The 25,724-nt window shown below is 42.3% G+C and overlaps 1 protein-coding gene and 1 pseudogene across 1 annotated transcript in view; both read left to right on the top strand.

Annotated features, from left to right (window-relative positions):
* RGR (retinal G protein coupled receptor) overlaps nucleotides 1-25,724 on the top strand; it is a 280,087-nt gene that overhangs the window by 16,427 nt on the left and 237,936 nt on the right. The window lies entirely within an intron of this gene.
* On the top strand, nucleotides 4,240-4,387 carry LOC114670255 (U1 spliceosomal RNA; annotated as a pseudogene).

Below are 25,724 nucleotides of genomic sequence, written 5' to 3'. Positions count from 1 at the left end.
GTGCCTACCATGTGCCAGATCCTGTGGGATCTAAAAGATAGTAGGACTAAAGACATAACTAGAATAGAATAAGTGCTGATTAAAAGTTATTAGTATCATCACTTATATTGTCTAGTGGAGAAGATAAAGGCAAAAAAGGAATTATGGAAAAGTTTGGAAAAGCGACATACCAGTGAAAGCTGCCTGATCCCACTCTTTCTGTCCACTGTGCTCCTAATTAGGCCAACGGCACCCAGCTCTGCTGTGGCAGAACTGAAGCTGTAACTCACTTATATGACTCCCAGTTGGGCTTCCTGAACCAGTGACATTGTAGTACTAGAACCAAGCCTTCATATCTCAGTGAAAAGTGAAGACCAGAGCAGCCCCAGTGTCATTTCAGTGACCCAGGTTCTCTGTTTAGGAAATCAGTGTTTCTTCTTCACTGGCATGCTGATATCTGCATGATTGTGACTTAGTGAGGGAAAAATTCATGCCTTAATTCTGTCTCATCAGAGGAAGCAAAGGGGGGTCGGACTATCATGGCCCCTGTACCTCCATGTCTGAACAGAATATAAAACACAAAAAGTACAGACAACCATAATAGGGACATCCACGTGTGCTATGTATCAGAAACTGTTCTAAGAACTTTTCATACATTCGTCTTCCTTTATCCTCACAGTAATCATGTGAGGTAAGTGAAATTATTAACCCCATTTAACACAGGAGAGAACCAAGATTCCCCCAGTGTTGTAAGTGGTAGATCCAGGATGGGAACCAAGCAGTGCAACCTTAGAGCCTGCATTCCTAAATACTGTGTTACACTGAATGGACGCTTCAGTAAGACGCACCACATTGACCTCATGGTTATGTGTCCCCCAACATGCCAGCACTCACATCCAAGACAGTGCCTACCTGAGGGGAAAACTGCCCACCATGCCTACTGTTGCTCCCTCTCCCTTCTGCCCTCACCACCTCTCCCTCCCACGCTCTGCAAACACTCCCCAACAAGCCACCCCAATTTACATAATCACTTTGTGCTTCTCTGCACAGTCCTGATTTAAGCTGTCCAGAAACCCGCATAAAATAGTGGATTATTCATAGCTACGAGGAACCCTCTCCATTTTGCTGCCAGTTTTAAGCTGTTTAACTACCCACCAATCTGCTGATAAAATACAAAAATGTGATTTATCTCCAAACACACAGAAACATCTCAACAAATCGGATTTATTTTATCTTCCAAAAAATGTTGTTTTGGGTTTTCCAAGATGTCCTTTTCACAGTATTGTCCTCGTGATAAGTTGGATGACTTTGAGAAAAAGACCAGCAATTCATTTATACCCACTCTCCCGTCTGATTCCTAGAAAGATTTGTCTGTCTCATACTCTCTCTGGAGCCTTTGTTGAGTTCCCAGAGGGCAACTCTCGCATTCTCCCCTATCCTAACCTCAGGCTTCACCTCCCGGGAGAGGGACTAGGGACCAAGGAATTAAGTAGCCCCTCCTCCTTTTTATCCCATGTCCACCATCCTCAACATAATAGGGACCATAATGACCCAGGGTCTTCTGTCATTTCTTCCCACTCCACCCTCATTTCCCTGCAGCTCAGAACCTCACCTACTTGTGCAAACCGTGATCCTTTCTCCAGAGTCCAGTGGAGTCTCCATGTCATTGCAACCCATCCTCTTCGCCAACTTTTCTTCTTAATTTTTTATTGTTTTTGTTTTTTGCAGACTGGGTCTGGCTCTATTGCCCAAGCTGGAGGGAAGTGGTGCAATCATAGCTCACTACAGCCTTAAACTCGTGGGTTCAAGCGATCCTCCCACCTCAGCAGCCCAAGCAGCTGGAACAATAGGCATATGCCATCAAGCCCAGCTAATCTTTTGTGTGTGTGTGCGTTTTGTTTTGGTAGAGACAGGGTCTTGCTGTATTTTCCAAGTGGTCTTGAACTACTGGCCTCAAGTAATCTTCCTGCCTCAGCCTTCCAAAGAGCTGGGATTACAGACATGAGCCACCATGCTGGGCCTCTTCACCCTTAGTCTTTTCCCTAAATGGTACCCAAATTGTCTTCTCTTGGCTGTTCCTGGCCAATGCAGCTCTATCCCCAGGAAAGAATGTACCACTGGCAGAGCTGTACTCCTTAATTCAGGGCCTATGCTATGGTTTTTTCACAGGGCTGTAGCAGGGTTGTGGTAGATAGCATATTGGTCTCTCTCTGCTGCTTTGCCTCCTCTCAGAGCATGACTCTTCTATTTCAGTCAGAATCCTCTTCTCCTGGGCCCCTAGTCCCAATCCATTCTGCCCTTTCTCCAACCCACTGCTGTTGTCACCTGATTATTCTGCTGCATTAAAAGACATTTGAAGGCCAAGCATAGTGACTCACACCTGTAATGCCAGCACTTTGTGAGGCAGAGGAGGGAGGATCACTTGAAGCCAGGAGATTCAGGCCAGCCTGAGCAACATAGCGAGGCCTTGTCTCTACGGAAATTAAAGAAATTAGCCAGATGTGGTGGCACACGCCTATAATCCTAGCACTCGGGAGGATCACTTGAGCCCAAGAGTTCAAGGCTGCAGTGAGCTATGATCCCAGCACTGTACTCCAGCCTGGGCAACAGAGCCAGAACTTATCTGAATAAATGAAATAACATGCACAATATATGGTGATTCTGTTTACATTATCGTTGTCTTCATCATACTACCACTGTATCAACGCCACACTCATCATCATCTCCCTTCCTTTCTCTATGCCCCCCGACTCTAACACACCTAATTTATTTCCTAAATATGACCACCTCCTTTGTGGCACCATGACTTAATGTTTTACCCTCTGAAATGTCTGACAAACTCTTAGCTCACTCTTGAACTATGACTCTGAGTTGGTCCCTGTCTTCTCTGAGCTTCTGTAGCACACTGTTCACACACACGTAGGTACATTTTACACTGTTTCTAATCCAATTCTGTGGCAAATTAAAGACAGCCACGATATCTTTGGCATGCCTCCCATGGAGAGGTAGTGTCTATGTCCCCTCCCGTTGAATCTCGGTGGGTTTATGAATATACTGAACATTAAAATATGGCAAAAGTAATTCCAGGCTTTGAGAAATTGGCAGTTACCACTTCCTCTTGTCTTGAATCACTCTCTCTGAGAGTCTTGAGCAGCTATAAGGTGGATGACTCAACGTCAAGAGTTTGAGACTAGCCTGGCCAACATGGTAAAACCCTGTCTCTATTAAAAATACAAAAAATTAGCCAGGCATGGTAGCGAGAGACTGAGGCAGGAGAATCCGAACCCGAGAGGCGGAGGTTGCAGTGAGTCGAGACTGCGCCACTGCACTCCATCCCGGGAGACAGAGAGAGACTCCATCTCCAAAATAAATCAATAAGTAAATAAGTCTTGGCTACCTGAGGCTGCTATACTGAAGAAACCACATGCAGATGCTCTGGCCAAAAGATCCAGCAAAGCCCAGCCTCCTAGCCAACCCCACCCAGAGACCAGTTATATAAGCATGAATCCATCTTTGACCATACAGATCAATCAGTCCACCAAACAGTGACCACTGAATGGCCTCTGTGCATACCACATGGACTAGAAAAATTGCCCAGAAGAGCTCTGCCCAAATTCCTAATTTCAAAATTCAAGGTACATAATAAAGCAGCTGCAGTTTTAAGCTGCTAAGGTTGGAGTGATTGTTACATAGATTTTCCAGCTTCAAGAGGCTGCCTACATTTCTCGCCAGCAATTTAGCACCTTTCCTCTGCCTTCTCTTCTGTCCTTACATCTATTTATCTGGCCCTCCTGAGTCCTTATCACAAGGACACTGCGATTACAGTAAGCCCAGTAATCTGGATAATCCAGAATACTGTCCTCATCTCAAATCCTTGATCATATCTGCAAAATCCCTATTGCCATAATGTAAAGTAACACATATACAGGTTCCAGGAATAAGGACTTGAACATTTTGTGGGCCAGTATTCTGCCTAGCCACATCAACAAATGTCTCAGATTCCTCAAAAGATTTTGACATCACCAAGAGGAGCTTGGAGTATGTAGCTGAACACAAAGCCTTCTGGTTGGTCTTGTTCACATTGTACATACATTTTTTAGGATTTTACAAATATTCTAGTATCCAAAATGTTATTGTCTGGCTCTTAAAATTTGAAAAAGTCTTTATTTCACAAGTGACAGGCTAGAGCTTGTGCAAAGTGAATGAACCTATGTGTAAATGTTTGGAATCAAGGGTGAGATGCCAGGCCACTATAAACTTATACTTACCTAGTGGGGGAAATACCATGATCATGAAGGTGACTTTCCCAGGGTGAGGCTTATCCATTGCATGTTGGGTGTGCTGACATCTGCAGGAAACCGGACTGCATAATTTGTGGTAATGAGGGTACGGCACTTGCATTCTCTTTTGTATCACTGTTGGTCAAATGATAGAAGTCATACTTGGGATGTGTGGCTACTGTTTTGCTTTGTGACTTACCGTTCTCTAAAGTAGATATGACATTATGGGGTATGTAGTATGCCTTTGCAGCCATTTCTCAGGATGTATACCCTTAAATATCTCCAGAAACAGCAAGTTATACTACAGTGTAATCTATGCTAGTGACAGGCTTCCTTTGTACTTTCTCTCTGACTTTACTTTTTGTTTTTTTTTTTTTCAAAATAATTTGATGTTTTTATTGAAGTAACGTGTGAGTGTTTTTGAAAATGTCATATGAAAGGGATAAACTTGAAAGGTAACTCTTCCCCAACCACTCCTTCCTCACCTTCCCCATTTGTAGCTGTTTCTTCATTTACCTCAATATTTTTGTGCTGGTATTTATAATAAGAATTTCACTGACATTTCCCACCCCAGTACCTTCCCTCCTCCATCCTTTCATTATATAGAGTGCTATAAACTCCATGTCTGATTCACTTGGTCAGCAGTATGAATCAACTGAGATAAAAAAGAACACTGCAGTTAGAGAAAGCTACTTTCAAATAGTTCTACACGTTTTTAGATGATTCCCAATATGATCATCTAAGGAGTGGAACTCATAATCAAAAGACCTAGTTTCAAGTCCTGATTTGCATGGACAATTTCACCTGATAGCTGTGTTCCAGAGACTTACGCCTCTCGGGTTCGGGTGATTCTCCTGCCAGGACCTAATAAACGGACAGGTAATAAATATTTTAGGCTCTGCAGGTCGTAACAAATACACAACTCCGCCATTATAACCCAAGGAAGCCATAGGCAATACATAAATAAGTGGGCGTGGCTACACCACAAATAAAACTTTATTTGCAAATACATACTGCAGCTGGTTTGGGCCCCAAGGCTATAGTTTGCTAATCTCTGGCCTAGGATATTACATGGAGACAATAAAAACACATGGGATAGCTATGAGCATTAAATAAAGGTGTGACAGTCCTTTACAGACAAGAAAGCATGACATAGGTGAGAAGAGAGAATAGGGCTAAGAAAGGAAGCAGAGAGCACTGGAGATAACCTTGCCTTACTCCTTCATTTGCTGCAAGGCCACTCTGTTTATTATGGCACATGATGTATAAGATGGTACTGAATATGAGCGCTGAATCTGCAGTCTTGCTTCTAGAGGCCAAATTTGAAATCGTATTTACAGTCCTGTTTCCTGCAGCTTGAGTTATTTAAGATTTGGTTTAATTCATTTCGGAGCATACAGACTGGGGAGTAGTTTTTGAGACAAGATATAACATCTTATATAATTGACCATGCAAAACGTTTTAGGCAAGGAATTCTCATAGCTCTATTGCTTTAACAATCAACAAAGAATTACTGATATGTCAGGCCATGTGCCAGAGGGCTGTGGACACAGAAACGAGTGAGACATCACTTTAACTCAAGTCCTTGGTTTAGCAGGGAAAGCACACGTGTATAAAGAGAACAATAGCAAAATGCAATAGTAGTCTTTAAAAAAGAGAGAGACAGTGGAAGGCTGACATTCCTGCTCCTTCATGTCTTTTAAACATCTTTATGACATGTTGATAGATCTCCACATTTTGAATTCTGCCTTCTCGATGTAGGAAAAAAAAAAAAGTTTCCGATCTCCCTTGCTGTTAGAATGGAGGCATGTGGCTTTGTTTTTACCAGTCAGACACATCTACACAAGACCTGGATTGGTAAGTAAGTTATGTGAGGGGACAAGGAAGAGGGCGGGACACCCACTCCATGGGTAGTGGTGGCAGCAGAGGAGGCCAGCACGGTTTTGGGACCAAAGGCAAAAGCTGCTTCCTTACCAGGAGAACCCGACCCTGGTATGATGCTGGGAGCTGCTGCTGCTGGAAAATGAATCTGAAACTTATTTCCCAAGCCCTTCCAACAACTTGGTAAGCTTTCTAATTTCCTCAATTGATTCCTTCTTGCTTAAGCTAACTAAAGTGGATTCTGTCATCGGCCATTAAGAACCTGACTGATACATGAAGATTGTTCAAGGTTACTTAAAGTTAAATGGAAAAATAAAGTTTCTCAGAGGCAGTGATGTTAAAGATGAGTCATTCCAGAAGGACATCTTGGACTGAATGAATTGCATCTGCAAAGGCTAGGAAGCATATGAGACCATGCATTGTTCAAGAAATGAAGGTGAATGTGGTTGAAATATTTGCAGCATAAGAAAAGTGACTAGTGAGGGTACTGAAAATGCAGGCAGGGATCATGAAGGTTTTTCAATGCCTTGATTGGGCATTTATATATTGAATAAATGGAGAGCCATTAATGACTTTAAGCAGGAGATTGTCAATATCATATTAGCATTTTCGGGAGATCCCTTGGCAGCAGTGTGGAGAATTGAATGCGGGGTGGGAGAGAGACCAGAGCAGGGAGAACTATTAGGAGGCTATTGCACTCGTCCAGGTGAGAGGTAATAAGATCGAAGTTGAAGCAGTGGTGGTATAAATGGAATGGGGGGAGGAGATTGATTTTTTTCTGCTGAGATTTTGATTTAATCAGGAAAGAAGAAACAGCAGATTCACCAATATGTTGCCTCTCTACTAGAGGAGATAATATTCCATTAAAAACATCTAAATTGCAACCTTGGATCTCTATATCCCCAGGGCACACTGCACAGAGCCAGCATGTGAAACCCCTGTGGATACTACCGTGAATGTTTATGTGTTTCTAGAAGTGGACTGGAGGCAGTGAGATAAAAAGCCTTATTTTATGGCTATGGCCCAGAGCATTCCTTTCAGAAGGAGAGGTGCCTCTGGGACAAGTTGTGAGATAAATCTTATAAAGGTGACATGGTTATTCATTTCCACAGAGTCCCATTTTTCATAGGGTTTCTACATCCAACTTTTATCTCCTTGTCTAGGGCAACTCATCAAGAAATGTCCCTACCAAGAAAACTGAAGTTACTAACCATATATGACTTCTAATACAAGGGCTCCAGGTTTCCAAACATTTCTTCTATTCAAAGTAGGGAAGACGGAATGGGGCATGGGACTCCAGGAACAGGAGGGCGTGAGAGAAAGTAAGCAAGAAAAAGAGACAGCGCAGACGTTCTCAGCTGGCCCTCCCTGCTACATGTTCATGCAACGCCTTTTATGCCATTTTTCTCTCCCTCTTTCTCCCTCTCCTTTAAATTGTAAAAGTATAAAATATTTAAAGAAATACGTTTGAAAAGACAGTAAGTCACCTGTAATCACATCATCTTAGCACAATCAGCTTTCCTTTTCGTGCATTCACTCCTAGCCCTTGTTCTCCACTTGGGTGGCTAATTTTAGAGTTCTTATTGGAATATATTTCTTCAGCCCAGTTCCCCAGAAAAGCAGACTCTGAGTCAGATCTCCATGTTGGAGGTTCTTGGGCACAGACAACATCCACCGTGGGGAGTAAGGGAAGCAGAGCTGGCCAGAAGAAGACATTGGACTGAAATGCAGTAGCCCCTCAGAGTTGCCCCAGATGAAGGCAGGCCCCCCTCCCATTTACCAACCAGTGAGTGATGTCAGATCACCTCCAGGGAAGGCCATCACCGCCAGTGAGAAGGTTCCTTTCCGACAAAGGCCAAGTCCAGAGAAGAGCTCAGCTGTGAGTCACAAGCAGCCAACATTCCTGGCAAGTGGGGGAAAGAATGCCTTGATCCCAAAGGCCATATCTGGGCATGCAACAAGCGTATGGAATCCACAGCATAGGGATCAGTAGCACTGCACTATATTAGCAATCTTAAGCAATACAACAAGTGAGCTGAGAAATCATGGGCTTCTTCAGGATCACACAATGCTAGGTGTTAACTCTCTTCTACATACCAGTTTTTTTGTTTGTTTTTTTTTTTCACTTTGAGTTCTGTGATACATGTGCTGAATGTGCAGGTTTGTTACCTAGGTATACATGTGCCGTGGTGGTTTGCTGCACCAATCAACCCATCACCTAGGTTTTAAGCCCCACATGCATTAAGTATTTGTCCTCAGCGGAGCACCTCTGAGCCCAAGTTTCTTTAACTTTAAAATGAGAAAAGTACTAAAACCTGACACTGAGGTTTGCAGGAAGATGAAATAAGATAGGGTATATAGCAAATAGTAAGCACTAAGGAAATCAAAGTTACTATGATTAGCATTCAGTTCATCTTTGGTCTGTTGAAACATTACATGTGGTGGTCACGTTTAACAGCTGCGTAATATGGCATCATAATGAATAGTTGCATTACTTTACTTAATCGTCTTCTAGTATTTGATACAAACGTTGTTGCCAATTAATCACTATTAGAGAGCAAGTAAAAATATGTCTCTTTGCCATGTAACTTTTTTTGTATTTTGTCGGTTCTTTAATTCTCTTAGGTAAATTATATTCTTGTGTCAAGTGACGTGGATGGCTTCTGTACAATTCTCAAATTCTAAGTCATTCATTCTCTGCAAGACTATCATGAGCCTCCTGTCAGTGAGAAGCGCTGTCACCCAAAATATCTGACAGAGCTTCAGCTTCTTCTTCCAGCTCAAGCGGTATGAAGGCAGAATCTTTTACTCAAATATAAATGTATGAAAAAACAAACGAGTTGAAGTTGTGTTTTGTTTTGGGTCAACTCTGTTATACACCCAGACACACACATACACACACACACAATTTCAGAAATCAAATTCAGCCTGGGCACAGTGGATCACACCTATAATTGCAGCACTTTGAGAGGCCAAAGCGAGAGGATTTCTTGAGCCCAAAGGTTCAACACCAGCCTGAGCAATATAGTGAGACACCTGTCTCTACAAAAAATTTTAAAAATTAGCCAGACAGGGTGGCACACACCTGTAGTCCCAGCTACTCAGGAGTCTGAGGTGGGAGGATTGTTTGAGCCTGAGAGGTTGAGGCTGCAGGGAACTGTGATCACATCACTGTACACCAGCCTGGGTGACACAGCGAGACCCTGTCTCAAAAAAAAAAAAAAAAAAAAAAAAACAGAAGTCAAATTCAGACAATTCACACCTTTAGTTTCATAATTAGGTTGGTTTCATAGTTTCTCCCCTTTTACTAAAAATAATTTACGGTTCTAGTTGCCATGTTCAGGATATATATAAATGTAAATAATATGAAATAGAGAAGAAAATTGTTTTAAACACATTGACAGTTAAAACAACAACAACAACAACAACAAAAAAAACCTAAAACATACCCAAAAATGATTGTAACAGTAGTGATTAATTCTGGGTAGTTGAATAATAGGGACCGCCATATTCTCCTTCTCCATCCTTTTCAGTATTTTACAAGCATTCCACCCATTCGTGTCCATCTTAGAGCACAGGGGTGGGGGCAAGTTTGAGCATTTGTCAGACTGACACGGATACAAGACCTGCCTGGCCACTCACTGGCTAGATGAGCCCTTGAACTTTACTAGCCGGCTCACAGGGTTTCTGTGAAGACTAAAAGATATTAAAGCAAAAATAGCTGTCCCTAGTGAGTAGCTGGCACCCAACGAAGATGGGATTCCCTCCCCTCTAAAATGGAGGTGAGGACGGCGCCACCTGGTGGCCCCTGCGGCTGTCGGCCCCTTCCATGGGACCAAGTGAACATTCCCCCACTCATACTCCCTTGGGGCCACCTCCTTTATGGCTGAGGCTCAGAAGGATTAAGAATAAAGAGCAATTATAGAACAGATACTGGATAATCAGTTAATTAACATTTCAGAGATAAGGGAACAGAAAACTCAAATCCCACAGTATAAATGAATGGCAGGCTGGGTCAAAAGGATCCAACTCATAAAAGCGTTCCACTCAGAGCCAGAGGAGCCTTCCCGCTCCCAGCCTGGCTGGTCTTTTGCTTTCTCCTCTTGTTTTACTAAATCTTTTATCTCCCTCTCCCTCCTCCTCCCTTTCTCTAATACTGTGCTCTCCCTTTTCTCGATGGCTGCTGTTCTTATTTTGCCTATTTTCCCCATATTTCCCTGTTTTCCCTCCCCTAGATTAACTGAGCAGTTTGGGGTTTGCAATCTGTATTTTGATATTATGGGAATGGAGGCTTTGATTTTTATGTCCAAAATATTTTATCAAGGTTTTTATTTTAAAAGGTGTACATATCATGAAAGAAGTATTTTATTTGAGTCGGAGGAAAGCCACAGAAGGAAAGCCTCCCCAGTGATTTAGTGTTGATCCTGGATATTTTGAGCCTGTCAATTTGCTCTGTGAGTCTGCTTTCCAGATATGTCAGCAAGACTGCATAGGCCTCAAGCGTTTTCTTGGGATTCCCCATAGAACTAACTCAAGGAACACAGAGAGGATTAGCAGCCTCTCAGACCCACTCAATTCCTGGAAGATTCTGATACAACTACTGTCTCAGGTTCAAAGGCTTTAGTCAGGATAACAGGTGTCCTCTCTGAGCCAGCAGCCCAATGGTACACAGCTGCGGCCCTGGGGGGTTGGCAGTAGTAGGAATTTAGGAAGAGGGGTCACAATAGCCCCAGCAAACTAATGTACTTTCCTTTCTGTCTTGAGCCCCATTGGGCAGTGAAAGAAGTGTATGGCTGTATTAGTCTGTTCTCATGCTGCTAATAAAGACATACCTGAGACTGAGTAATTTATGAAGGAAAGAGGTTTAATTGATTCACAGTTCCACATGGTTGGGAAGGCCTCACAATCATGGCGGAAGGCAAGGATAAACAGTGTCACATCTTACATGGTGGCAGGCAAGAGAGAGTGCTTGTGCAGGGGAACTCCCATTTATAAAACCATCAGATTTCATGAGACTTACTATCATGAGAACAGGATGGGAAAGACCTGACCCCAAGATTCAATTACCTCCCACCAAGTCCCTCCCACAACATGTGGGAATTATGGGAGCTACAATTCAAGATGAGATTTGGGTGGGGCCAAACCATATTGACAGTCAATAGTCACTTCAGTTCACAAGTGGGCTATGGTCGTCTACTCAGATCAAGATTATGAATATAATGAGTGGTGAGATCCACATATGCCTGCACCTCAGACAGCAGGACCAATATAGGTCAGCAGTGCCATTTGCTACAGGAGAGACTGCAATGAGCAGAGTTTACATTGCCACAAAAAAGTACATTTTTATGAGAATAATAATTTCTTGATCTTCAGCTTTTCCTGAAATGTCTGTCCAAATTCTCTTTGGACTGAATTCTATTTCTTGGTTACAAAGGCAGAGAGACATGCCATCCTAGACATTTAGGAAAGAAGAGGCAAACTTTTGCATGTGTGTGTAAACGTTTAGATGTCAATCATTCAGAACAAGCTATTAGAAACCCTGGCCTTTCCAAAGAACCCAGCTGCAAAGAACTGCAGTTCACAAGAGCAGCACTGCCTAGTTGAGTGCTCACACCCCAGCTGCTGTGGTCTGGCCTTGACCTTGGACCTACCAGGGCAACCCAGACTTGCTGTACTCGGATCTTATACCACTTAAAGACAATCCCCCAGAACCCAGACTGGCCAATCCCTAACCTGACTCAGGCTACACAATAAGGTTTAGTGTGTCCCTCACTCTCTCCAATGACTAGGAGGCCCTGGTCTGGCCAAGTTCTCCCGCTTAATATTATTAGTACTGGTCATTTTGGGACTCATGACTAAGAAAGGACAGTAATGGAAAGCACTCAGAGCTCTTCTCCAGAAGAAGGAAGTGATTAACTGTCAGCCACAGCCCAGGCAATTGAGCATGAACACTGAAGTTTTCGCAGCCTGAAAACTATGACAAAAGGAAGGAGAAGCCACCAGGTGGCCAGGAGACTCTGGTGGATTGCACCAGATAGAAAAATAGGAGATGCCACCAACAGGGCAGACATGCCATGGAGATGGACCTGAAGCAGAGGGACAGAGACAGGAACAGTATCTGTAAAACTCCACCTACCCATAGGACTAGAGTATCATCATCTATGGCAGCAGTTTAGCTCTGGGCAGAGCCCCGGAGGCTCACAAGACAGTTAAATCTGATGGAATCTAAGACATCTAATTTAGGTTATCTGCATTTAAAACTACCTCAAAACTTCGTGAATTAAAGCCCACTCCTTTTTATTTTCATTTCCTATTATTCTGTGGGTTGTCTGGGACTCAGCTGGATGGTTCTCTCCTCTGGGGTCTCTCCTGAGGCTGTAGTCAGGTGGCTGCACCTTCCAGGATACCTTCTCCCACATGTCTGGCTGGAAGTGTTTCTCTCTCCCCATGTGGTCTGTCCACATGGGCTTCTTTCCACGGTAGCTGGACCCTAAGAATGACCATTCCAAAAGGACAGGTTCTCACTGTCTAATTGTGCCACACATGTTAATGCTCCATTGACCAAAGCAGTGAAATGGCCAAGCCCAGAATCACAACAGCATACATACCGGGAGGTGAGGTGCATGGGAGTCCCAAATAAACAGATGATAGTATCTGCACTCACTCAATTGTTTTTGTGCTGCCAATATTTTATCTTATTTTGTTCTCTTCCTTTCTCCATTATATTTTATATAGTTTTTGTGAAATTCCCTTCTTTTCTCAGCTGAGCCAAATGAAAAACAAATTTCTTCCCCACTTCACTTGAAGATTCTAAAATGAAAGCAATGCCACTTGCCCTGATCTCCTACTTAAACACACACACACAAACACACACGCAAAAGACACATACCCATCATGATGGCGGCCATGGAAGTCAGTTGGACCAACATCCAAAGAAACCTGAGTCTCTGGGAAGGCAGTCATTACCAATGTTCAACTATCCTTACCTGAGAGTCTTCTTCCAAACACTCTCAGCAAAAACTTTCCAGTTCTCTGAGATTGGTTCTTCTTTTAAGGGAAGCTGCTTCCTCACACAAAAGACATTGTTATATCACTGGTTACAACAAAGTTCTATCACGACTCAAGGACTTTCAAGACAGTAGCCTGAGCCCAATTACTGAATGGTGCAGTTTCATCTTAATGTCATCAGATCCCTAAAAAGATATTCGCCTGAAAGTTGAGTGAAGCCTCTCTATTGTCATGGGACCAACTCCTTAGTGGTACCCGTAGCATGGTGACCTGCTGCAGTCTCTGACAACTTGAACTAAGAAATAACTCAGTCTCCTTATTAATGGAAAACTTGATTGAAATGGAAATTGTATGTACTTCTCCACTTATATAATCACTGAACAATGCTGGAAGAGTTCTGCAGGCATTTTGGCTGCATTTACCAACTTCTATTTCTTTTGTGAGTAGGGAAAATTCATGCAAAGAAAAAATACATTTAAATGAAATAAGGATTGGGACAGGTTCAACCAAACAGAAAATTTGCAATCTAAATAACAAAGGATTCCAGGACCTGAATCTGGCAGCAGTCTAACCAGCTTCACTTTCAAATATGTAGTTAATAAAGAATACATTGGATCACACTGCATGCTCTTAACTTTGAGTCTGATAAATTACTAAGACCCTCAGCACTGCTCATTTCTGATGCTCACTGGGATAAGGAAAATGAGTGCTGCCCTAGCCCAAAAGGTTGGTCAGTACCAAGGAAAGATCACTTACAGTCAAAATTGTTTTGCTGATCTCCTGGGCAAGCACCATGTTGGACAGCTACAAACCATCTCTGAGCAATTCCAAACCAGTCAGCTTATCTTCCAGCTTTGGAAGAGTTGGCTATTTCTTTCATTGCACTTGAAGGTAAAACACTTGGCTTGCCTGTAAGGATCAGTGGTGCAAAAACTGTATGCATTTAAATGCTAGCATCACATTCAGCATGGTGAGAGGCTTCCTGCATGAGACACCATCAGAAGCTGAGCCCTCCCAAGGAAACAGCCAGTTCCTGTTTTCAATCTGACTGTCACTCTGGGTCTGAAACATACCTTCATTGAATGGAGTATTGACCTTTATTGTCTGCTCTATTCATGTGATTTTCTTTCTTTATCCCTCCTCCTGACCTCTCTCTTACAGACACAAGGTGTTGAATTCCTACAATTCTATTATAGTTGATGTCTTTCCCTCTGGCTGTCTGACAACTCCCTTCCAAGTTTTAGAAGACAGTATAATACATGGTTAAGAGAAGACATCTGACTGCTGAGGTTCAAACCTGGCCCCTCTACTTACTAGTCTGTGACCGTTACAAGACACTTATTTCTCTATGTTTAATGTTCTCATCTGAAAAACAGGAATAGTAAGGTTCCCTCATAGTGTTGTAAATGAAACATTTAATACTGGATCATAGTACACCATCAATAAATGTTATCACTACTAGTAGCAGTAATAATAGTAGCAGCAGCATTGTTGTTCTTGTTTTTACTGCAACAACTAAAATTTTAATTCCCAATCTAAGTTCAGCCAGGCCATAGTCCCAAACCCAGGGCTGTCCACAGGCAGGAGAAATGTAGGAGCCCCTCCCTGGCTCAACACCAAGTCCATGTTGCTGCGTATCCCCTTCTGATCTTAGTACCTCAAACGGCCATTTTCTTTCCTTTCCTTTTTTTTTTTTTTTTTTTTTTTTTTGTTATTGTTTTTTTGATCTTGCTCTGCCACCAGGCTGGAGCGCAGTGCACAATCTTGGCTCACTGCAACCTCTGTCTCCCAGGTTCAAACAATTCTCCTGCCTCAGCCTCCCAAGTAGCTGGGACTACAGGTGCATGCCACCTTGCCCAACTAATTTTTGTATTTTTAGTAGAGACAGGGTTTCACCATGTTGGCCACAATGGTCTTGATCTCTTAACCTTGTGATCCCACCCGTCTTAGCCTCCCAAAGTACTAGGATTACAGGCATGAGCCACCATGCCCAGCCAAACAGCCATTTTCAAATGGGCATCCACATTGGGGATTGCTACTCCATAGTCAGTCCCATGAACTCCTCTGTCCAATCCCTTCCTGCCAGGGATCTTTTCTAACTGGATTGCAGCCTTTGATTCCCACTTATTAGGTCACTGAATCTCCTTCTGAAGTCTGTGGCCAGCTGTCCTATTTACTTCCTCTAGTCTGCTTCTCACATCACCAACCAAACTTCTGGCTGCTCAGGATCACCTATGATCACCCACTGTTGGCCCTGGGTCGTCCTGGCTCCCAGTGTTTCCAGCCCCACAGAATGACAGTATAGATAACAGTTATGAGTACCTACCAGGCATTGTTCTAAAAACTTTATGCATAATAACTCATTTTCTCCTCACATCAACTTTAGGAAGTAGATACTATTATTAGTTCATTTTCACTTATAAGGCAACTGACACACAGAGAGGTTCAGTAGTTTTCCTGAGAAATCACAGCTACTTAATTGTGGCTCCAGGATCAACTCTAGAACTGTGGCTCCATAACCCACCCTACAGTATGCAGGAAAACCCTCCTAAAACGCTGTGTGTGTATGTGTGTGTGTGTGTGTGTGTGTGTGTACATGATATAAGAAAAAATGCTTTGGAAGGTGCTAGTGAAACATAAACTTTCTCTTGTATTGCAGTGTTTAATACAAGTTCTTAAAATAGGAGACAAACAAAAAATATTTACTGATTGAACAATCCTTGTAGCTGGAAAACCTCCCGCCCAAAAGCAGGGCATATCAGTTCATTCAGACTAGATTTTCTGTTCCCGAACATCCTTGTGCTCTGATTCTGATCCCTAAGGCCTGAAGATGGACCTTCCAGCATGGAATCACCTCCTGCTGTCATTCCCACCAACTTATTGCCCCACCTCCACATGGAAAGATGTTTGGGACCTGGGACTTACTTTAAGGTGTAGCCAATAGCCCTCATCCACTGTTTCTTTCTATAAAGCTTATATAGCATTCATGTGCCCATAAGCCCATCCCTCAAATGCTAACCTTATACTTGTTGCTGTGGTTGAACCCCAAGCTTTAGCCTGAGCTGGGGGTAACTGTCATGTTGCTATCCAGCAAACACTGGGTAATTCCCTAGGATTTCAAGAGGCAGATGTGCAATCTGCCATGTGCTATGAGCTCCTTGGAAGACACCAGGTCATTAAGTACCAGCCCTTCCTATTTCTGAGTTCTTTAGAGTTGAGCAATGTCCTTTTCACATACAAAGAACATCAAAAATTACAAATCTTTATTAAATGCTGAGCCCATTTACAGAGGTTTCAGCAAGAGACACAGCTCATTCAATCTTTGCTTCGTCAGGCAGTTTGGAAAGCACTTTATAAGAATACTCAAAACGTACATTTAAAATACACCTTAACATTTCATGTGATTAGAACTCAGTTTAAACTCTAACTAAAATATGCAAATAGCCAAAGCATGCCTTTAAGATGAGATACAATATTACTATCATTTTCTCATGCTGTACCAGTTACTCCATGCTGAGAAGAATCTAATCCAAAATCAATTCTCATCATGCAGAAATCATCAAGCAAACTGACATAAAAACTGTCATCAGGAGGATAAGTAATTTTGGAGAACAAAAAAATTCACTGAAGTTGTGCAGCTTCTCTGGGGAAAAGGTAAAAGCCTGTTTCCAGCTGACTAGTTATGCCTGGAATCACCCATAGTTTGGACAAAGATGCCAAGCACTCTCTCAGCTCAATGAACATTCATGATAACAGTGACAAAACATTATAATTAGAAAACTCTTTACAAAGTGTGTGTAATCACATCTGATCCTGTGACATCAGTATCATTATCCCCATTTTAGAGCTCAGAGAACAAAGTGAGAGGTCATGACACTTGTCCAATATTACACAGCAAATTTGTTCCTTCATTTAATAAATATTTATTGAGAAATCACCACATGCAAGGCATTGAGATACACACTGGGGGACTAGAGAGGAAGAAGACATTTTCCCTGTCTGAATAATATTTAGAGACATCACGCTATGGGATTTCTTCCTGCTATCTTTTCTCTTTCCCTGACCTTCTTGTTTCTCCTTTAAGCAAGGCTTTCACCAGCTCTGAGCTCACAGCCCCAAGGGAAACATTTAGCAGGGGGAAACAAAAGTAGCTCATATGACTTCTGGCTCTAATGTTCCAAAAGCCTAAATTATTGAATATTACAGGAAAAAAAAAGAGTATGTCTTAAAGAAACTTGAAGAAATAATTTTTCCCAGACTAGACCAAGGTTCTCCTAGTGTTCAGAGGAAAGGAGAAGAGAACAAGAGGAAGAGGAGATCGAGGGGTCCCGGGAGAAGAGGGAGCCTGTGCCTCCTTCCCAATAGTGCTACCAGGGAGGAGGATGCCCTAAAGGGAAAATTGACAGCGTGTTCATCTAAGCTTCCTGGAGCCTAGCCTCACCGGTGTGGTTAGGAGCAGCAGAAAGTCAAGTCATTTGATGGGACCACAGACACAGGGACAAAGGATGGCTCCACAATTGACCTGTTTGGACTGATGATCCTGTGTTATATGACCCTGGAACTGGGGGACATGTCTGAGGTTGGGGACTCCAACTAGAAATAAAAAGTTGAATATAGAAAATAAAGAGATACTCTAGTCCTAATACACCTCTGTTTATGGTCTGAGATGCATACCCACTACCCAGATAATAAAAATTAGTGGAGAAGGAAGTCTCATTTCCAGAAAGATAGCATAATTTCCCAGTCCACTGACCTTCTTGCAAATAACTAAAGCTAGGCACAGTGGCACATACCTGTAGTCTCAGCTACTCAGGAGGCTGAGGCAGGAGGATTGCTTGAGCTTGGGAATATGAAACCAGTCTTGGCAACATAGTGAAATGCATTTCTAAAAGAAAATAAAATAATATAAACTCTGAACACTATTAAAATATTACCCAATGCCTATGAGGAGTGAACAGAATTTGCAAGGGAGCTGAAATTTGGAAGAAGGGATTGGCACCAGGTGAGTCCCTCCTCTTTGTGGCTTTGGTCCACAGGAGAGCTGTGGGCATGACATGACATGGAGTGGCTTCTGAAAGAAAATTGGTCACCTCTCTGGCCAGAGGAAAGAGGAGGCAGGGCAGCCATGGCCCCAGAAAAGTAAGGGAACATTCCAGAGAGAAGAAAGACAAAGAAGGGGTTCTCAGAGTCATATGCAACTCTGCCCAGTCACTGGCTGGCTAATGAGTCACAAATATCAAGGCAGGCCGCAAACATCACAGCTTTGAGAAGTGGGAGGGCTGGAAACTGAGCTGAGATTTGGGCTGCAGCCCAGCTACTCTAACCATGCTCAATGAAGTAAGGGAAAATATGCTCACAATGAAATAAATCTTTGCAGAAGAGTAGAAAACATAAAAAAGAACTAAACGGAAACGTTAGAACTGAAGAAGACAATATCTGAAAATTATAAATCCACTGGATGGGCTTAATATCAGAATGAATATGACAGAGGTCAGTGACTTTGAAAACCAAAAAATAATAATTATCCAATTGGGAAAAACAGAAGAAAAAGATTGAAAAAAGTAAAAAGAGCCTAGGAAACTATGGAACAATTTCAAACAGTATAACCCAGAAAGAGGAGATAAAGGGAAGGGGAAAGAAAAATATTTAAGAAACAGTGGTTGACATCACTTCCAACTAGCAGTCCCCTATTCTTTTGCTTTACCTCCACATGGAGAGAGAACTGGAATCCAGACTTGCTTTGAAGCTTGGCTAGCGGTCCTCACAAATTTGATGAAAACCATAAATTTAAGGAGTCCAGATGCTCAGCAGACACCAAACAGCATAAATACAAAGAAAACTAAAAGTATGCTTAGGCACATCATAGTAAAATTGCCAAAACAAAAAGAGAGAGAGAGAGAGAGAGAGATTAAAAATAAAAGTCTTGACAGCAGCAAGAAAAACACAGCATATCACGTCCAGAGTTTTTTTTAAAAAAGAGAGAGAGAAAGAAAGAAAGAGGACTCAAATGACAGCAAACTTATCAGAAATCATGGAGAGGCCAGGCACAGTGTCTTACACCTGTAATCCCAGCACTTTGGGAGGTTGAGGCGGGGGAATTGCTTGAGATCAGGAGTTCAAGACCAGCCTGGCCAACATAGTGGAACCCTGTCTCTACTAAAAATACAAAAATTTGCCAAGTATGGTGGCACATGCCTGTAATCCCAGCTACTCAGGAAGCTGAGGCATGAGAATTGCTTGAACTCAGGAGGTGGAGGTTGCAGCAAGTCGAGATCATGCTGCTGCACTCCAGTCTGGGTGACAGAGCAAGACTCTGCCTCAAAAAAAAAAAGAAAAGAAAAGAAAAGAAATCATGGAGGACAGAAGACCACATCAACCCAAAACTCTATATCCAGTGAAAATACCCCTCAAGAATGAAAGTGGCAGGAACATGTTTATAGATAGTATGAAACTAAGAGAATCTAATACAAACTCACCTACACCATAAGAAATGCTGAAGTTAGTTCTTAAGCCCTACGAGAAATGACACCAGGGGAGCTCAGATCTTCATTATTTCGGTTAAGTAGATATGGCATTGCCTTGCTGAGTGTGGAACGTAGGTAGAGATGATACGTGTGACAATGACAGTATAAAGAATGGAGGCTGGCAAATGGACCCCAATGGTTCAGCATTTTACATTCTGTGGCAAATGCTACAACTCTGAGTAGCTAAGGATGTTTTATCAGTCAAAATTTAGTCAGGAGGCCAGGTGTAGTGGCCCATGCCTGTAATCCCAGCACTTTGGGAGGCCAAGGTGGGTAGATCACTTGAGCTCAAAAGTTCAAGACCAGGCTAGGCAACATGGTGAAACCCTGTCTCTACCAAAAAAAAAAAAAAAAAAGCCGAGCGTGATGGCATGGGCCTGTAGTCTCAGCTACTCTGGAGGCTGAGGCACAAGAATCACTTGACCCCAGGAGACGGAGGTTGCAGTGAACTGAGATGGCACCACTGCACTCTAGTCTGGGCTACTGAGAGAGACTCCGTCTCAAAAAAAAAAAAAAAAAAAAAAAGTCAGGAGACAGAAACTCTACTAGTTATCTGATCATATAAAAAGTTGTTAATAACCACTAAAAATGGCAAACACAGAAAGGAATGGCAAACACAGAAAGGAGGTTGAAAATCCCTAATTCAAAAACTCAAAATTCTAAAGGGTCCAAAATCCAAAATTTTTTGAGCACTGACCTGATGCCGAAAGTGGAAAATTCCAAACCTGATGAGTTGCAGTTGAAGCTTCATTTCATGCAAAAATTATTAAAATACTGTATGAGAAGGTAGCTGGCAAGATGGCTGAATGGGGAACAGCTCTGGTCTGCAGCTCCCAGCGAGATCAACGCAGAAGGCTAGTGATTTCTGCATTTCCAACAGAGGTACCTGCCTCATCTCATTGGGACTGGTTAGACATGGGTGCAGCCCATGGAGGGCAAGCTGAAGCAGGGAGGGGCGTCGCCTCACCAAGGAAGCCCAGGGGGTCGGCAAACTCCCTGCGCTAGCCAAGGGAAGCTGTGAGTGACTGTGCCATAAGGAAGGGTGCATTCTGGCCCAGATACTATGCTTTTCCCATGGTCTTCACAACCCGCAGACCAGAAGATTCCCTCAGGCACCAACACCACCAGGGCTCTGGGTTTCAAGCACAAAACTGGGTGGTTGTTTGGGCAGACACAGAGCCAGCAGCAGGGGTTATTTTTCATACCCCAGTGGCACCTGTAACGCCAGTGAGATAGAACCGTTCACTCCCCTGAAAGGGGTGCTGAAGCCAGGGAACCAAGGTCTAGCTCAGCTGATCCCACCCCCATGGAGCCCAGCAAGCTAAGGTCCACTATTGAAATTCTCGCTGCTAGCACAGCAGTCTGAAATCAACCGGAGACACTTGAACTTGGTGGGGGGAGGGGTGTTCACCATTACTGAGGCTTGAGTAGGTGGTTTTCCCCATCACAGTGTAAACAAAGCCACCAGGAAGTTCAAACTAGGTGGAGCCCACCGCAGCTTGGCAAAGCCGCTGTAGCCAGACTGCCTTTCTAGATTCCTCCTCTCTGGGTGGGACATCTCTAAAAGAAAGGCAGCAGCCCCAGTCAGGGGCTTAAAGATAAAACTCCCATCTCCCTGGGACAGAGCACCTGGGGGAAGGGGCAGCTATGAGCACAGTTTCAGTAGACTTAAACGTTCCTGGCTGCCAGCTCTGAAGACAGCAGCGGATCTCCCAGTACAGCGCTCAAGCTCTGCCAAGGGACAGACTGCCTCCTCAAGTGAGTCCCTGAACCCAGTGCCACATGACTGGGAGACACCTCCCAGCAGGGGTCAACAGACAACTCATATAGCAGAACTCTGGCTGGCATTTGATGGGTGCCCCTCTAGGACAAATCTTCCAGAGGAAGGAACAGACAGCAATCATTGTTGTTCTGCATCCTCTGCTGATGATACCCAGGCAAACAGGGTCTGGAGTGGACCTCCAGCAAACTCCAGCAGACCAGCAGCAGAGGAACCTGACTGTTAGAAGGAAAACTAATAAACAGAAAGGAATGGCATCAACATCAACAAAAAGGACGTCCACACAAAAACCCCATGTGCAGGTCACCAACATCAAAGACCAAAGGTAGATAAATCCACGAAAATGAGGAAAAAACAGCACAAAAAGTCTTAAAATTCCAAATACCAGAATGCCTGTTCTCCTCCAAAGGATCACAACTCCTTGCCAGCAAGGGAACAAAACTGGATGGAGAATGAGTTTGATGAATTGACAGAAGTAGGCTTCAGAAGGTGGGTAATAACAAACTCCTCCAAGCCAAAGGAGCATATTCCAACCCAATGCAAGGAAGCTAAGAACCCTGAAAAAAAGATTAGAGGAATTGCTAAATAGAATAATGAGTTTAGAGAAGAACATAAATGACCCAATGGAAATGAAAAACACAGCACAAGAACTCCGTGAACCATACACAAGTATCAATAGCTGAATTGATCAAGCGGAAGAAAGGATATCAGAGATTGAAGACCAACTTAATGAAATGAAGCATGAAGACAAGATTAGAGAAAAAAGAATGAAAAGGAATGAACAAAGCCTCCAAGAAATATGGGACTATGTGAAAAGAACAAATCTACGTTTGATTGGTGTACATGAAAGTGATGGGGAGAATGGAACCAAGTTGAAAAACACACTTCAGGATATTATCCAGGAGAACTTTTCCAGCCTAGCAAGACAGGCCAACATTCAAATTCAGGAAATATAGAGAACACCACAAAGATACTCTTAGAGAAGAGCAACCCCAAGACACATAATCATCAGATTCACCAAGGTTGAAATGAAGGAAAAAATGTTAAGGGCAGCCAGAGAGAAAAGTCGGGTTACCCACAAAGGGAAGCCCATCAGACTAACAGCAGATCTCTCTGCAGATATCCTACAAGCAAGAAGAGAGTGGGGGCCAATATTCAACACTCTTAAAGAAAAGAATTTTCAACCCAGAATTTCATATCCAGCCAAACTAAGCTTCATAAGCAAAGGAAAAAAAAATCCTTTACAGATAAGCAAATGCTGAGAGATTTTTGTCACCACCAGGCCTGCCTTATAAGACTTCCTGAAGGAAGCACTAAATATGGAAAGGAAAAACCAGTACTAGCCACTACAAAAACATACCAAATTGTAAAGACCATCAACGCTATGAAGAAACCACATCAACTAACAGGGAAAATAACCAGCTAGCATCATAATGACAGGATCAGACTCACACATGACAATATTAACCTTAAATGTAAATGGGCAACTGCCCCAATTAAAAGACAAAGACTGGCAAACTGGATAAAGAATCAAGACCCACTGGTGTGCTGTATTCAGGAGACCCATCTCACGTTCAGAGACACACATACGCTCAAAATAAAGGGATGGAGGAATATTCACCAAGCATATGGAAAGCAAAAAAAAAAAAGCAGGGGTTGCAATCCTAGTCTCTGACAAAACAGATTTTAAACCAACAAAAATCAAAAGAGACAAAGAAGGGCATTTCATAATGGTAAAGGGATCAGTGCAACAAGAAGAGCTAACTGTCTTAAATATACATGCACCTGATACAGGGGCACCCAGATTTATGAAGCAAGTTCTTAGAGACCTACAAAGAGACTTAGACTCCCACACAATAATAGTAGGAGACTTTAACACCCCACTGTTAATATTAGACAGATCAATGAGACAGAAAATTAACAAGGATATCTAGGACTTGACCTCAGCTCTGGACCAAGCACATCTAATACACATCTACAAAACTCTCCACCACAAATCAACAGAATATACATTCTTTTCAGTACCACATCACACTTATTCCAAAATTGACCACATAATTGGAAGTAAAACACTCCTCAGGAAATTCAAAAGAATGGAAATCATAACAAACAGTCTCTCAGACCACAGTGCAATCAAATTAGAACTCAGTATTAAGAAACTCACTCAAAACCACCCAATACCATGGAAACTGAACAACCTGCTCCTGAATGACTACTGGGTAAATAACGAAGTTAAGGCAGAAATAAATAAGTTATTTGAAACCAATTAGAACAAACACACAATGTACCAGAATCTCTGGGACATAGCTAAAGCAGTGTTTAGAGGGATATTTATAGCACTAAATGCCCACAGGAGAAAGCGGGAAAGATCTAAAATTGGCACCATAACATCACAATTAAAAGAACTAGAGAAGCAAGAGCAAACAAATTCAAAAGCTAGCAAAAGACAAGAAATAACTAAGATCGTAGCAGAACAGAAGGAGATAGAGGCACGAGAAACCCTTCAACAAATCAAAGAATCCAGGAGCTGATTTTTCAAGAGATTAACAAAATAGACCACTTGCCAGACTAATAAAGAAGAAAAGAGAGAAGAATCAAATAGACACAATAAAGAACAATAAATGGGATATCAGCACTGATCCCACAGAAATACAAACTACCATCAGAGAACACTATAAACACCTCTACACAAATAAACTAGAAAATCTGGAAGAAATGGATAAATTCCTGGACACATACACCCTCCCAAGACTAAACCAGGAAGAAGTCCAATAGACCAATAACAAGTTCTGAAATTGAGGCAGTAATTAATAGCTTACCAACGAAAAAAAAGCCTAGGACCAGAGAGATTCACAGCTGAATTCTACCAGGAGTACAAAGAGGAGCTGGTTCCATTCCTTCTGAAACTATTCCAAACAATAGAAAAAGAGGGACTCCTCCATAACTCATTTTATGAGGCCAGCATCATCCAAAAAAGAAAATTTCAGGCCAATATCCCTGATGAACATCGATGTGAAAATCCTCAATAAAACACTCGCAAACTGAATTTAGCAGCACGTCAAAAAGCTTATTCCACCACGATCAAGTAAGCTTCATCCCTGGGATGCAAGGCTAGTTCAACATATGCAAATCTATAAACATAATCTATCACATAAACAGAGCCAATGACAAAAACCACATGATTATCTCAATAGATGCAGAAAACGCCTTCAGCTAAACTCAACAGCCCTTCATGCTAAAAACTCTCAATAAACTAGATACTGATTGAATGTATCTCAAAATAATAAGAGCTATTTGTGACAAATCCACAGCCAATATCATACTGAATGGGCAAAAGCTGAATGCATTCCCTTTGAAAACCAGCACAAGACAAGGATGCTGTCTCTCACTACTCCTATTCAACATAGTATTGGAAGTTCTGGCCAGGGCAATCAGGCAAGAGAAAGAAATAAAGGGTATTCAAATAGGAAGAGAGGGAGTCAAATTGTCTCTGTTTGCAGACGACATGATTACATATTTAGAAAACCCCATTGCTTCAGCCCAAAATCTCCTTAAGCTGATAATCAACTTCAGCAAAATCTCGGGATACAAAATCAACATGCAAAACTCACAAGCATTCCTATACACCAAGAATAGACAAACAGAGTGCCAAATCATGAGTAAACTCCCATTCACAATTGGTACAAAGAGAATAAGACACCTAGCAATACAATGTACAAGGGATGTGAAGTACTCTTCAAGGAGAATTACAAACCACTGATCAAGGAAATAAGAGAGGGCACAAACAAATAGAAAAACATTCCATGCTCATGGATAGAAAGAATAAATATCGTGAAAATGGCTATACTGCCCAAAGTAATGTATAGATTCAATGCTATCCCCATAAAGCTACCATTAACTTTTTTCACAGAATTAGAAAAAGCTACTTTAAATTTCATATGGAACCAAAAAAAGACCCCATATAGCCAAGACAATCCTAAGCAAAAAGAACAAAGTTGGAGGCATCATGCTACCTGATTTCAAACTATACTACAAGGCTACAGTAACCAAAACAGCATGGTACTGGTACCAAAACAGGTATATAGACCCATGGAAGAGAACAGAGGCCTCAGAAATAATGCCACACATATACAACCATCTGATCTTTGACAAACCTGACAAAAACAAGCAATGGGGAAAGGATTCCCTATTTAATAAGTGGTGTTGGGAAAATTGGCTAGCCATATGCAGAAAACTGAAACTGGACCCCTTCCTCACATCTTATACAAAAAT

The sequence above is a fragment of the Macaca mulatta genome, chromosome 9 (assembly GCF_049350105.2).
Source record: "Macaca mulatta isolate MMU2019108-1 chromosome 9, T2T-MMU8v2.0, whole genome shotgun sequence".
Lineage (NCBI taxonomy): Eukaryota > Metazoa > Chordata > Mammalia > Primates > Cercopithecidae > Macaca > Macaca mulatta.
The sequence above is the reverse complement of the archived record's forward strand: the minus strand, read 5'-3'. Positions and strand labels throughout refer to the sequence as shown.